Source organism: Aethalodelphis obliquidens, unplaced genomic scaffold, assembly GCF_003676395.1.
Source record: "Aethalodelphis obliquidens isolate GAN/ISIS:26980383/991018 unplaced genomic scaffold, ASM367639v1 scaffold38, whole genome shotgun sequence".
Taxonomy (NCBI): Eukaryota; Metazoa; Chordata; class Mammalia; order Artiodactyla; family Delphinidae; genus Aethalodelphis; species Aethalodelphis obliquidens.
Window position 1 is genome coordinate 14,427,549 of NW_020837982.1, and position 12,959 is coordinate 14,440,507.

At 42.7% G+C, this 12,959-nt stretch overlaps 1 pseudogene; it reads left to right on the plus strand.

Annotated features, from left to right (window-relative positions):
- The first annotated feature begins 10,738 nt into the window (after positions 1 to 10,738).
- Positions 10,739 to 12,959, plus strand: part of LOC113632970 (calpastatin pseudogene) — a 38,944-nt pseudogene continuing 36,723 nt past the window's right edge.

The following is a 12,959-nucleotide window of genomic DNA, read 5'->3' on the forward strand; positions in this document are numbered from 1 at the left end:
GTTTGATTGCTTTAATGGTTCTCAGACTCCTTAGAATCGGTAACATGTATTTTCATCATTTTCTGTTTTCTGTTATGTAATTTTCTTGACTTTTCCCAGTCCCTACAATGAGCACTGAGGGAGAAAAAACCAAATCACATAATTCATTGTACTTACTTCAGTGTCTAGTGTAGAAATGTCTTCCTAATGTATGTGTGAGAAGATTCACGAACCAATTATATCAGATTACAAGGTGTCTTAAAGTCCTTTCTTTTGAGCATATCTGTCTAGTCAGTTGACTGTTCCTTGGCTACTTCTCTACATGCTCATTGTTAAAATTATATTGATAGTAGATTAAAAATAATAATAATACTAGTTTGCTGCTAAGGGCATATTCAAAAGGCACCTAGTCCAGGGGGCCTTGAAATAATGAAATCCCAGAGGTGCAGCTCTCCAGGGAAAGGATGTGTAGGTAAGAGTGGCAGGTAGAAACAAAGCAAGAATTTTGAGTTGGGTCTCTGGCCCAGAATGTTAAAGTTCCCAGAAGTTGGGCTTGACCCTGTAGAAGGCTTTACCTACCCCCAATTAGCATAACCCCCAATTAGCACAACCCCGGGTGTCAGAACTCATACTCTCGTTAAGGGGAAATTACACTCTGCAGCACGAAAATATTCAATAAAAGTGCCCAGAAAGACAGGGAAGGGGAGTGTTTATAGCTAAGATAGAGCAACTCTATAAAAAAAAAACCTCTAATAGCGCGGTGGCTGAACACAATTAAGATCAAGGAAGTCAATGGGGCAGGACAGCTGTACCCCACGCAGGTTCTCAAGGGACCTAGAATTCTTCCATCTCATGGCTCGTCCACTTCCAGAGCTCCTGAGGCCTCCACCTGATGGAAGAAAAAGAAAGATCATGGAGCGGTTTTTAGTTTGAGAAGACTGTAGATCGCTTGGACCCACATTCAAGAGCCCAGCCACAGGGCAAGCCTTAATTATAAGCGAGTCACCTAGCTGTGTGCCCAGGAAGGAAAGAGAAAAGGTGAACACCTAGCCCGTCTCTGTTGCGGTGAGTGAGTACTTGTCCCCAAAGCCTAGTGGCTAAGCTTCTCCAGGCAGCCGAGGAAAGTGGGAGTCCACAAAGGGAAAATAAAAGGCAGTGTGTGGAAGAGGACAGAGAAAACTAATTCATGAAAGTCCTGAACTGCCCATCAGCGTCTGGGAGCTGGATTATTAGCTCAGTTTCGTACCTTAAAGAAAAGTGAAAAACTGGGAGGTTGTAGGTTTGGGGCACAAGTTTTGTCTTCAACTAGCGACCATGCCTGGTTTCCCTCAAAATCTGCATTCTCCTCCTAATTTCTCCCCGTTTCTAAATCTGTCTTCCCTAGAGTACACACACGGGCACAGTTGCTAGAAAACAAAAAGATAGGACCCATGGCATATTTACTGTCACATTAAAAGTAAGGGCTTTCAAGGTATGTTTTTAAATTTTGTGATTGTTTTTCCCTTAGGGAAAATGTCTTCAATTCAGATAATTTATCACCAGGTGGTAAATAATAGTGAAAGTTCATGATACTTAATCTATCCTTCCTTCTTGCCAAGCCCTAGTCTAAGCACCTTACAGGTGTTACCTATTAGGTCCTCTAACAACCTGTGAAACAGGTCTTATTCTTGTCTTCTGTATTTTACAGCCTTGGAAACTGAAACGCAAAGAGGTTAGGTAGCTTGGCCAAGGTCACACCACCACAACTGGAGCCAGAATTCCAACCAAAACAAGAACAAGTCTTAACCACGATATTCAATGGCTTTGGTGCCAAAAGCTGGACATCCCCTAAGAGTATTTAAATGAGAAACATAGATAAGCCTGATTTTGCCCTCAACAATTGTTTTTTCTATCAAAAATAGAACTTTTCAGTTTATTTAAACAGCAAAACATAACACTACTGTTACCATGGCATTACATTTTAGAAGATTTAAGGCTAGATGTAAAAATACAAGTTCCTGGATACAAGCAAGCACCTTTTCCATTCATCTTATGACCAGAAATCTTAACCCTTTCCTTCTGTACTACTTTATACTAATTGAAAACAAGTAGCTTTTATTCACATTCTCATCAGTGATACTTTTTAAATCCCTTTGCTCTTTAGACTTTCTTTTATTGCATGGAAACTTACATTACATTTCTGAAACTCTCAGAAAATGATTCACCTCCTTTAGTCTCATCTTCTGTCAGTATCCTCTTAACTATAATATTTTCCTTCACCCCCCCAAAAACATAATAATCAGAGCCCATTTGTAGGCCTTATATAGTCTCGTTATTTTTCCTTTCCATTCAGAATATTTCCTCCAACTGGCCAGTTATTTTTGCTTTCATTATGTCTCTATGTCATTTGAGATGTAAAGCTTCTGTGGTTCCTATTTACTGTTTTCTACTGGACTGGCTAAGACGTGCAGTGTGATATTAAATAGGGCATCACTTGCTTTCCTCCAAATCTTCTGGGAGGAAGCATTAAGTGTTTCATCATTAATTATGATGTTAGTCGCAGGAGTTTTATTTAGATGCTCTTTACCAGACTGAGGAGGTTCCCTTTTCTTCCGAGTTTGCTGGGAGTTTAGATCATGAATGGATGTTGCATTTTGTCAGATGTTTTTTCCCTGCGTGAACTGATATGATCACGTGGTATTCATTCTATTTTAGACTGCTATTTTGGTGGATACGTTGATTGATTTTTTGAATACTGAACTAGGCTTACATTCCCGAGATAAACTTCACACAGTTGTGGTCCATTCTTCCTTTTATACATTATTAGATACAATTCACTTTTTAAAAATTATTTAGAATTTTGCATCTACGTTCATAAAGAATTTTAGTCTCCAGTTTTTTATTTCTTTTTGTACTTTTTCTGTCTGGTCTTAGAATCAGTAATGATGGACCTCATGAAATTAATTGGGAAGAGAGATTATAGCATTGGTGTTATTTCTTTCAAACATGTTTGATAAAATTTTCCGGTGAAAACATCTGGACCTGGAGAATTTTCTTAGGAAATTTTCTTTTAATGACTAATTCGATTTCCTTCAAAGTTATGGAGCTATTCAGGTTTTCTATTATATTTTGAGTGACTTTAGGTCATTTATGATCTTTTCAACAAATGGTGTTGAAACAATTTGGCATTCACATACAAGAAGATAAACCTCTATCTAAGCCTCACACCTTATAAAAGATTAACTGAAATGCATGCTAGATTTAAATGTAAAACGATTAAAATTTTAGAAGAAAATCTTCATGACCTTTGGTTAGACGGAGAGCCCTTAGATATGACACCAAAACCATCCTCCATAAAACAAACAAAGATAGATTAAAATGTATCAAAATTTAAAATCTTGCCCTGAGAAAGACACTGTTTAAAAGAATGAAAAACAAAATGCTATAGACTTGAATTTTAAATCACATTCTGACAAAGAATTTGTATCCCACTGTATAAAGAACACTCAGTACTCTGTAGTAAGAAAATATACACGCCAATTAAAAACTTGTCAAAATATTTGAATAGACACTTCACCAAAGTGGACATACATCAGGGAGAAATAAGCACATGAAAAGGTGTTCATCAGTAGCCACTAGAGAAACGTCAACCTGAAACCAAGGTATTGGGATTTAGATGCTGGACCACGTTAAAATTCCACTTGTAGAGAAAACCGTGATAACCAACACGTATTGAATATTGAACATGGGCATTCAGAAGCGTTCTCAAGGAAGAGGGCAAGACAGACTCAAGTTGGTAACTCCAAGAGGGGACCAGTGCTGGCAGCCCCTTTCACTCTGGAGGGCAAAGCCCAGAAGGTCAGGCTGGGACCCCAGCCAAAATGCCTAACAGCTGGGAGTCAGCATCTAAGCAAGAGGCCTGAGTACTAGTCCAGCGGCTTTCCAACAAAAATAGATTTTATTATAAAACTATGTCACCTTCTGAGGCCAAGTTCTCCAGCGACGCCTGCCAAGGTCTCAGATGATGGGTGATTTGAGCTACATGTATGTAGGAACACTTAGACCTAGCTGTCTGAAGGAGGTGGCTGATCGAGAAATGGAGACCCCAATGTGTTCTGACACATCTACTGCATGGCCAAATATCAAAGCATAGGAAGTGAAAAAAGAAAAATTAGATAAAAGAGAGTTCATGGTTTGTAAAGATGTTGTTGGGTATAGTTTCCTTTTTCTCACTTAACTTCATCGAGAATGTTGGAAGTTTTGTACCTGCGTAAACCTGATGATACAGGGATATCTGTAGTCATCAAACTCTTGGACATATGATACTAATAATTACCTATCACAATATATAAATTATGTTTTATACTATGCGTGTTTTGTGCTAGGTTTCAATAGTGTAGTCGTCAACAGTGCATTCTCTGGAGTCGGATAGCCTTGAGTGCAATACCAACTCCATCACTTCCCATTTATGTGACCCTGGGCAAGTTACATGACTTCTCATCAGTTTCCTTAATTGCAAAATGGAAATAATAATAGCTACTCGTGATTTAATTGTTTTAAAACCCTTGGAACAATGTCTACTACATGCTGCGCATTCAGTAAACAATTAAATCACCGTCATCCTCATCGGAACACAATTTGCTTATATTTTATCGAGAGACTTTTGCAGAGCCCTTAGCTGTAATTCACTAACAGCTACACAGAGATATGCTAGTTGCGTAGAGGTAGAGAACGCTCACATGATTAATACTCCTACCGATGATTTTAAAGAAGAGAGAAAAAAATACTTTGTTCATTGTAAGGTGTGCTGAAAACCTTCTTACCAAGAAAAATAAGTCTTCCCTCCTCTTCCCATCTTTTTAAGTCTGAGTGAAACGGATTTTCTGAGTTTGTGAAACCTTAAAGGGAAATCTTATGGTGTAAGTACTTCCTGCAATTGGATGTTTTTTGTTTCTTCGATAATTCAGATTTACTATAACTCATCTGGGGAGAGGCCACTTTGACGAGCAGGCCAGGCCTATGTGTGCAGGCCTGAAATGACATTTCTGAATGTGTCTCACACAAAACCTTCCGTTTCTTCTTCAAGGCAATTAAAATATTTGTAATACACGTGAAGAATGATTGACAGCAAAGAAAAGCAACAGTGACATTTGTCCCCTTATTTTTTTTTAACATCTTTATTGGAGTATAGTTGCTTTACAATGGTGTGTTAGTTTCTGCTTTATAACAAAGTGAATCAGCTATACTTATGCAGATATCCCCATATCCCCTCCCTCTTGCGTCTGCCTCCCACCCTCCCTATCCCACCCCTCTAGGTGGTCACAAAGCACTGAGCTGATCTCCCTGTGCTATGCAGCTGCTTCCCACTAGCTAGCTATTTTACAGTTGGTAGTGTATATATGTCCATGCCACTCTCTCACTTTGTCCCAGCTTACCCTTCCCCCTCCCCGTGTCCTCAAGTCCATTCTCTACGTCTTTGTCTTTATTCCTGTCCTGCCCTAGGTTCATCAGAACCTTTTTTTTTTTTTTTTTTAGATTCCATATATATGTGTTAGCATACGGTATTTGTTGTTCTCTTTCTGACTTACTTCACTCTGTATGACAGACTCTAGGTCCATCCACCTCACCATGAATAACTCAGTTTCGTTTCTTTTTATGGCTGAGTAATATTCCATTGTATATATGTGCCACATCTTCTTTATCCATTCATCTGTGGATGGACACTTAGGTTGCTTCCATATCCTGGCTATTGTAAATAGAGCTGCAATGAACATTGTGGTATGTGACTCTTTTTGAATTATGGTTTTCTCAGAGTATATGCCCAGTAGTGGGATTGCTGGGTCATATGGTAGTTCTATTTGTAGTTTTTTAAGGAACCTCCATACTGTTCTCCATAGCGGCTGTATCAATTTACATTCCCACCAGCAGTGCAAGAGGGTGATTCCCTTTTCTCCACACCCTCTCCAGCATTTATTGTTTGTAGATTTTTTGATATCCCCTTATTTTAGTTTTTCCTTGTATTTTGAGGCCTTTGTGGGTAAGAAAATGAAGCCAGGTTTTGGGATCACATAGCTGTAAGTGCAGTTTGTATGACTTTGGACAAGTTACCCATATTTAAGTGGACTTCAGTTTCACTCTCTTGAATTATTTTACATTATAGGGTGCAACAGGCTGAAGAATGCCCCCGCACCCGCCGAAATATCCACGTCCTAGTCCCTGGAATCTGTGAATGGTACTTTGTGTGGCAAAAAAAGGACTCTGCAGGTGTGACTGAATTAAGGATTTTTGAGATGGGGAGATTATTCTCAATTATCTTATGGGACCCTAGATGCCATCACAGGTATCCTTAGAAGTAGAAGGCAGAGGGAGACTGCACCACAGAAGGTGGGACTGCAGTGTGAAGACAGAGATAGAGATTGGAGTGATGCAGCCACAAGCCAAGGAATAGCGGCAGCTGCCAGACACTGCAAGGGGCAAGGAACAGATTATCCCTAGAGCCTCTGGAGGGACAGTGGCCTGGCTGGCACCTTCAGATCAGTGATGCTGGCTTCAGACATTGAGCCTCCAGAACTGGAAGAGAATAAATTTCTGTTTTAAGCCACCAAGTTTGCAGTAATTTGTTATAGCAGCCACAAGAAATTAATACATATCTGTTATATACGAAGTATATGACATATACATATACATATGAAGAGTATACACAATGTATCTAGCAGGGTCGGGCACACAGGACTTCAGTTGTTGGCAGGCATGTAATCTCTCAGTCATATTTATCTGAGCTGTAGCAGTTTGCCTGCCTGCTTGACATCTCCCTATGATATTTAAAAAAAAATAGCCCTTTTTAAACTTTTTTTAAAAATAAATTTATTTTATTTTATTTATTTATTTTTGACTGCATTGGGTCTCCGTTGCTGTGCACGGGCTTTCTCTGGTTGTGGCGAGTGGGGGCTACTCTTCGTTGCGGTGCACGGGCGTCTCATTGCGGTGGCTTCTCTTGTTGTGCAGCACAGGCTCTAGGCGCACGGGCTTCAGTAGTTGTGGCACACGGGCTCAGTAGTTGTGGCTCGTGGGCTCTAGAGCGCAGGCTCAGTAGTTGTGGCTCACGGGCTTAGTTGCTCCACAGCATGTGGGATCTTCCCGGACCAGGGCTGGAACACGTGTCCCCTGCAATGGCAAGCGGATTCTTAACCACTGCGCCACCAGGGAAGCCCTGAACTTTTTTTAAAATTAATTTTTATTGGAGTATAGTTGATTTACAATGTTGTGTTAGTTTCTGCTGTACTACAGCAAAGTGAATCAGTTATGCATATATCCACTCTTTATTGGATTCTTTTCCCGTATAGGTCGTTACAGAGTATTGAGTAGAGTTCCCTATGAAAAATATCCCTTTTCAAAAAAAAAAAAGTGTTGATTCCTAGGGTTTTCTAAGAAGAAATCAAACCCTAGGCATAATACCATCCCTTTTCTTTATTTACAAAAATAGAATTCACTGTGACTGTTTTCTGTTTATTAAAGTAAAATTCCCCCCAAGTTCTTTAACCATCTTTAATATTCAGAATTAGTCAAACATTATCACGTTTCAAGAATTTATTTCCTACTACATTGCAATATATATATATATATATTATACTTACATCAATAAAGTAATATCCTTTCTCCCTAAAATAGTCACATACACACACAAGGAGGCTGGTAGAGAGGAAGATGTCTAGGGAGGACAGAGCTGATGTCCCGGGAGTGAGGGAGCTAAACAGGCTCTAAGGGGAGGGGTCACCGTTGGTGAGCGAAGCCTGAATCCACGATGCCAGAGCTGTAGCGGGGGGCAGCCACGCACGTGGGCGCCTCACTGGCCTGAGGATGACAGGGTCAGAGAGAAGGTTCCGGGGTATTGGGTCAGCCCTCCACGTGGGCGTCAAAGTCACCTACAGCTCCTGCAGAACTCAAATAGCAGCTGGACTCTAAGGCAAAGCCTGCAGTGAATCCAGGACAGGGAGCAGCAGGTCCCCGGGTCCTGCATTACTCACAGGTGCTGAACCAGTGTCTCCCTTCGGTTTTCAGGTTTGTATTTTCTGCACAGGTTTTGTAAATTTGGACTTTGCACCTGTATGTGGGGCAGGGCATCCAACTTCTTATAGGAGAATTTTTAGTTTTCCCATCCAAGGCATCCCACTGAAGGCCAGCCTCCTCCCTACCTCCCTGGGCCAGCGAGCCCCTCCTAGACCACAGGGCGCTCCCAGAGACACGGGTCTCTAGGGTCCTAGTTCTGCCTCTCTTGTCTCCTCTGTGTGAAGAGGTGTGCCCCCTTTTTCCACCTGGGCATTAAATTCCTGGTCTGCATGTAGACCTGGGGTTTCCGGTTACTCTTACCACTTGGATTTTAATTTTTTCCTTTTTCTTTCTTTTTTTTTTCCTTTCTTATCACTTCTCCTATGTATTAAAAATATCTTTTTCTATTTTATGTAGCATTCCTATTGCTTATATTAAAGGAAGGGGCTTCATATCTGTTTGGACCACTAAGTCACCAGAAGTGCCACTGTTCCCCAGACTGGTGTCAACCTCCCATTTTATATATATATATATATATATATATATATATATTTTTTTTTTTTTTGCGGTACGTGGGCCTCTCACGGTCGTGGCCTCTCCCGTTGCGGAGCACAGGCTCCGGACGCGCAGGCTCAGCGGCCATGGCTCACGGGCCCAGCCGCTCCGCGGCATGTGGGATCTTCCCGGACCGGGGCACAAAGCCGTGTCCCCTGCATCGGCAGGAGGACTCTCAACCACTGCGCCACCAGGGAAGCCCCCAACATCCCATTTTTAATACTTCACGCGTCACAGCTGTTTGTGAGTCTGTCTGTCTTCGCAAGCCTCTGTAGGGCCGATTGACAGCATAGCTTACGTCTCTCTGTACCCTGCTGCCCAGTACAACACAAGGAAGATGCTTATGAAACCATGGAATGAGAGAGAGGGAGAGAGAAAGATAATTTAATAGGTGTTAACCTCAAAGTAGTGAACTTTTTTTGGAGCCACACAAACAAAAATGTGTTACTTTGTTCAGTATGAGATCAAGTCAGAGCAGTTGAACTCAGTTTCGAGGTACGTACAACTCTGATCCGACCCTATTACTTATTAAATGCAGCATCTTAAAGAACTGCAAAAGCCAAACCGTAAATCTTCTAAGGACTCCGTCGTTTTAAATTTATGTTTGCAGCTGAAGTCAGCCACACCTCCTGGGGCTGGTCTTAAAATAATTCGTTTCTCAAAAAGTCAGAGTATCCTGGCACTGAACAATAACATGAAAGAGCCCCAGCCTGGAGGAACTATTTGTTTTTGTAGCACCAGAATCAACCCTCTTTTAACGAACACAGAGCTTGCCATAGGTTCAGGGGTTTTATTCAGCTGTTTTCTGAATCTCTCAAAGCTCAGCTTCTGAAATTCTAGCGAGACCCCATCCATGGCCCTCCTCAGCCTGGACACCTCCTTATTCTTTCTGCTCACCAGCCCCGACCTCAGACAGACAGGCAGGGACAGACAGAGGGGCCGTACTGACCAGGAGCCTTGCTGCCTCTCACTTGCTTTGTACCGCAGCAACAGAGGTGTCCTGGACCAGCGCCCACGCCCTGGAAACAACACACCCGTCTCAAAGGCACAGGCCCTGCCTGATAGGACTTGAATGCGGAGGTGATAACAGCAGCTGAGCCAGAGCAGGGCTGGGAGCCCCCCACCCCCTGTCTGTGGAGGCATAGCAGACACATAAACACCCCCTCCACTGCCGCCGGAAGGAGGGGGTGAGGCGGAGAGACTGACGGGCAGGTGGCCGCGCATCGCTCCAGGTGAGCAGGCACTGAACCTGCACGCCAGGTTGGCCCCAGACCACCAGCTCTACACTCCTTCCTCTAGGGTGACCCCGAAATGCTGCTTTCCCAGCCAAGAAGCCTGGCGGGCCAGCCAGGCAGCTAGGAAGCGGATGCCAAGGCTGTCACTGGCGGAGGGCTTGAAAAGGCACAGCCGAGACCTTCCGACTCCCACCTGTATCAGACACACCTGTATCCATCTGTCTGCCTGCTGCACCAGATATTATAGAGAACAACAGAGCGGGGAGGGCGGGCTCCTCTCTGGCAGATTTCAGTACAGGAGATGGATGATGAGAAACGTGCAAGGATGATGAAATCCCCCCCTGCCACCCCAGTGCCCTGTGTGTCTGTGCTCTAGGCGCAAAGCCAAAGCAATATAAGAGGCGTGGCTTTTTCTGCGTGACCTCCAGACCTCTCTGAATATTGAGGTTGTCTGATACATACGGGATCTCATGCTTCCTGAGCATTACAAAGGGAGGGGACAATTTCTGCCAACGTGCTAGCTACTCTCCCTGGGACCAGCTAAATCTAAGTGTTCGCGATGACGTTTCCTCCGGCCACGGGCTGAGGGGAACAAGGAGCCGTGTGGATTCCTCAGTTTCTATCCCTGCAGCCTGGAATGGGATGCACCAGCCAGTGTGGACTCAACAGACGCCTGAAATGCCAATCCTCAGAACTGAGTCTGCCACTCAAGCGGGGGCTTCCTAGAAGGCGGGGGTGGGGGGTGTGTGTGTGGCCCTAACCCCACCTCAGCCCCCTCCATCCTGAAGCAGTTCGTCCTAGAGCCTTAGGTCTCCCCCCTGCCGGAGGCCAACCGGGAATGCTGGAGGGCAAAGCCCTGTTGCAGGAAGCAGACCCCAGCTCAGCGGGAAGTATTTCTTTATTCGTTCCAGAGGTGGGCTGTGGAGCGGGTGTGGGTTAGGGCCATGCTGCTCCAATCAGCCTTGAGCATCTTGTCAGACCGTGTGCCTGCAGAGTTGGACGGAGACCAAATGCGTCTGCAGCTAAAGCACGGCTGTCCGTGGGGTTCGCAACACGGCCGTCGGGGTGAAGAGCTCTTCCAGCAGAAGCAGGAAGGTATGCTGCCCATCTCCTGGGGCCCAAGGCAGCGCAGAGCTCCCTCTGACCTGCATCCACATCTGAGTGCTCTGAGGGCCCCTGGGGTTACTCCACTAATTCACAGAGGGCCATTAACCAGAGGTGACGCCTGACACCACTCCAGAAGCAAAACAAGAATTCAACTGCACCAAGCTCATTGAAATATTCAGACGCACACAAACGCAAAAGCAAATGAGACCCCAAATGCGGCGGTTTCTTAGGGCAATCAGACTAAAAGCAAGAGATTAGGTTCGAATTTAGACTCTGCTGATTAGATATGAGAATCCAGCAAGTTGCCAGATGAAATACAGGACGCCCTGTTAAACTTGAATTTCAAATAAATTTGAATAGCTGTTTAAGTGTGCCCCATGCAGTGTTTGTTCCCTGCGGTATTTTTAGTTGCTAAATTTGGCAACCTTGGTGCTGCAGAAGTTGAGGTTATCGTTAGGAGGTAGATAACATGGGGTGATCTTTGTAAAAGGGTGGTGTGACATTGAATGAAACTTTGGGCAGGTCTTTCCTACGTGTTTGCCGCTCCTGGAAGCAGGGACTGTGTCTTACCAGATTGTAACCCACAGTCCCCAGTGCCCGGCGTATGGGCAACGGTACGTGAACAGGATGTTGAATTGGGTATAATGATTAAATGACATTTAGGTGGCACTTTTAATAGAGCAGCTGATGGAGATGGTGGCTGAAAAAAAGGTTGCAAAGAATATGCAGTAACTGCACCCTGAAGGAGCTGCCCCTGGCTGTTCTCAGGGAGGCCTGCCGGGTTGGAAAGGAATCAGCCATGGCAGCAAAATGGAATCCGCAAGTTGTCAAGGCAGAGGTGTGCGGGGAAGTTCATGACAGAGAATTCGCGGTTAAGCGACAGTGTGGCAATATTCCTGATGTGACATTCTCCCCAGATTATAAAAATCATTTATGTGCATTGGAAAATTGAAGAAACAAAAAAAAAAAAACTACAGAAAAATATTGATTAAATTCGTTCATAACCTCACAACCCAGAGATAAACACAACTAACACTTAATTCTATACTCATAGTATTTCTGAACCTATATGTATATATGTATATGTATTTAGAAATTAAAATTCATATAATTTTTTTCTAGCTTTTTCAAAGTATTGCGAGCATTGCTTCATGTCCTTAAATATTCTTTGAGTATATAATTCTGATGTCTGCCTCTTACCAACTTCTGGATGGGTCAAAATGTGTTACACCAATCCCTAAACATTCAAAATTGAAGTTGTTTTTAGTTCCTTGGCAGTATAAGTAAAGCTGTTATAATCATTCAGTCATGCAAACCGATATACACATCTCTGATTATTTTCTCAGGGCATTTTAGTGAAATTATGGGATCGTTGATTATACACATAAAAAGGTATTTTTTAGCGTATTTATATTTATTCAGCACTGACTGTATACCCTGCACTATTCTAAGTACTTAAGATAGGCTAAATCATTTTGTCCCTGTAGTACTAAAGGTGACGGTTGTTTTCCTCATGTTTCAGAAGAGGAAATTACACCACAGGAAAACTAATAACATGCCAAGTTTTCACACCTAGAAAGTGAAAGAGGAGCGATTGTCACAATCCCAATGGTCTCCAGTCCAACTGTCTAATTGCTCTTCGCTGCTGTTTCACCAGTTCTCCATTGGTAGCTTTTGAATTCTCATCTCATACATTGGGAGACAGAGGGAAATATTATATCTTTATCTTTGGTTCTGTGATAACCTATAGGTTGTTTCATTTGTACTTTTGATAACTATGTAGGTTGAATTTTTTCACATTTATTAACATTTTTCATAATAGAATTTTTTAATATTTATTAAAAAGTTGCTTTTTTCCTCATTAGTGAACTGGCAGTGTTTATGTTAGGGTGATTGTCTTTTACTCTTTGACATATGTAAGTGTGTATAAATACATATATGTGTGTGTGTGTATATATATTTTTTTCTCTCTCCCCCTCCCTCCATAGAGGTATATACATGTGTGTGTGTGTATATATATATATATATATATATATACACACACACACACACACACAT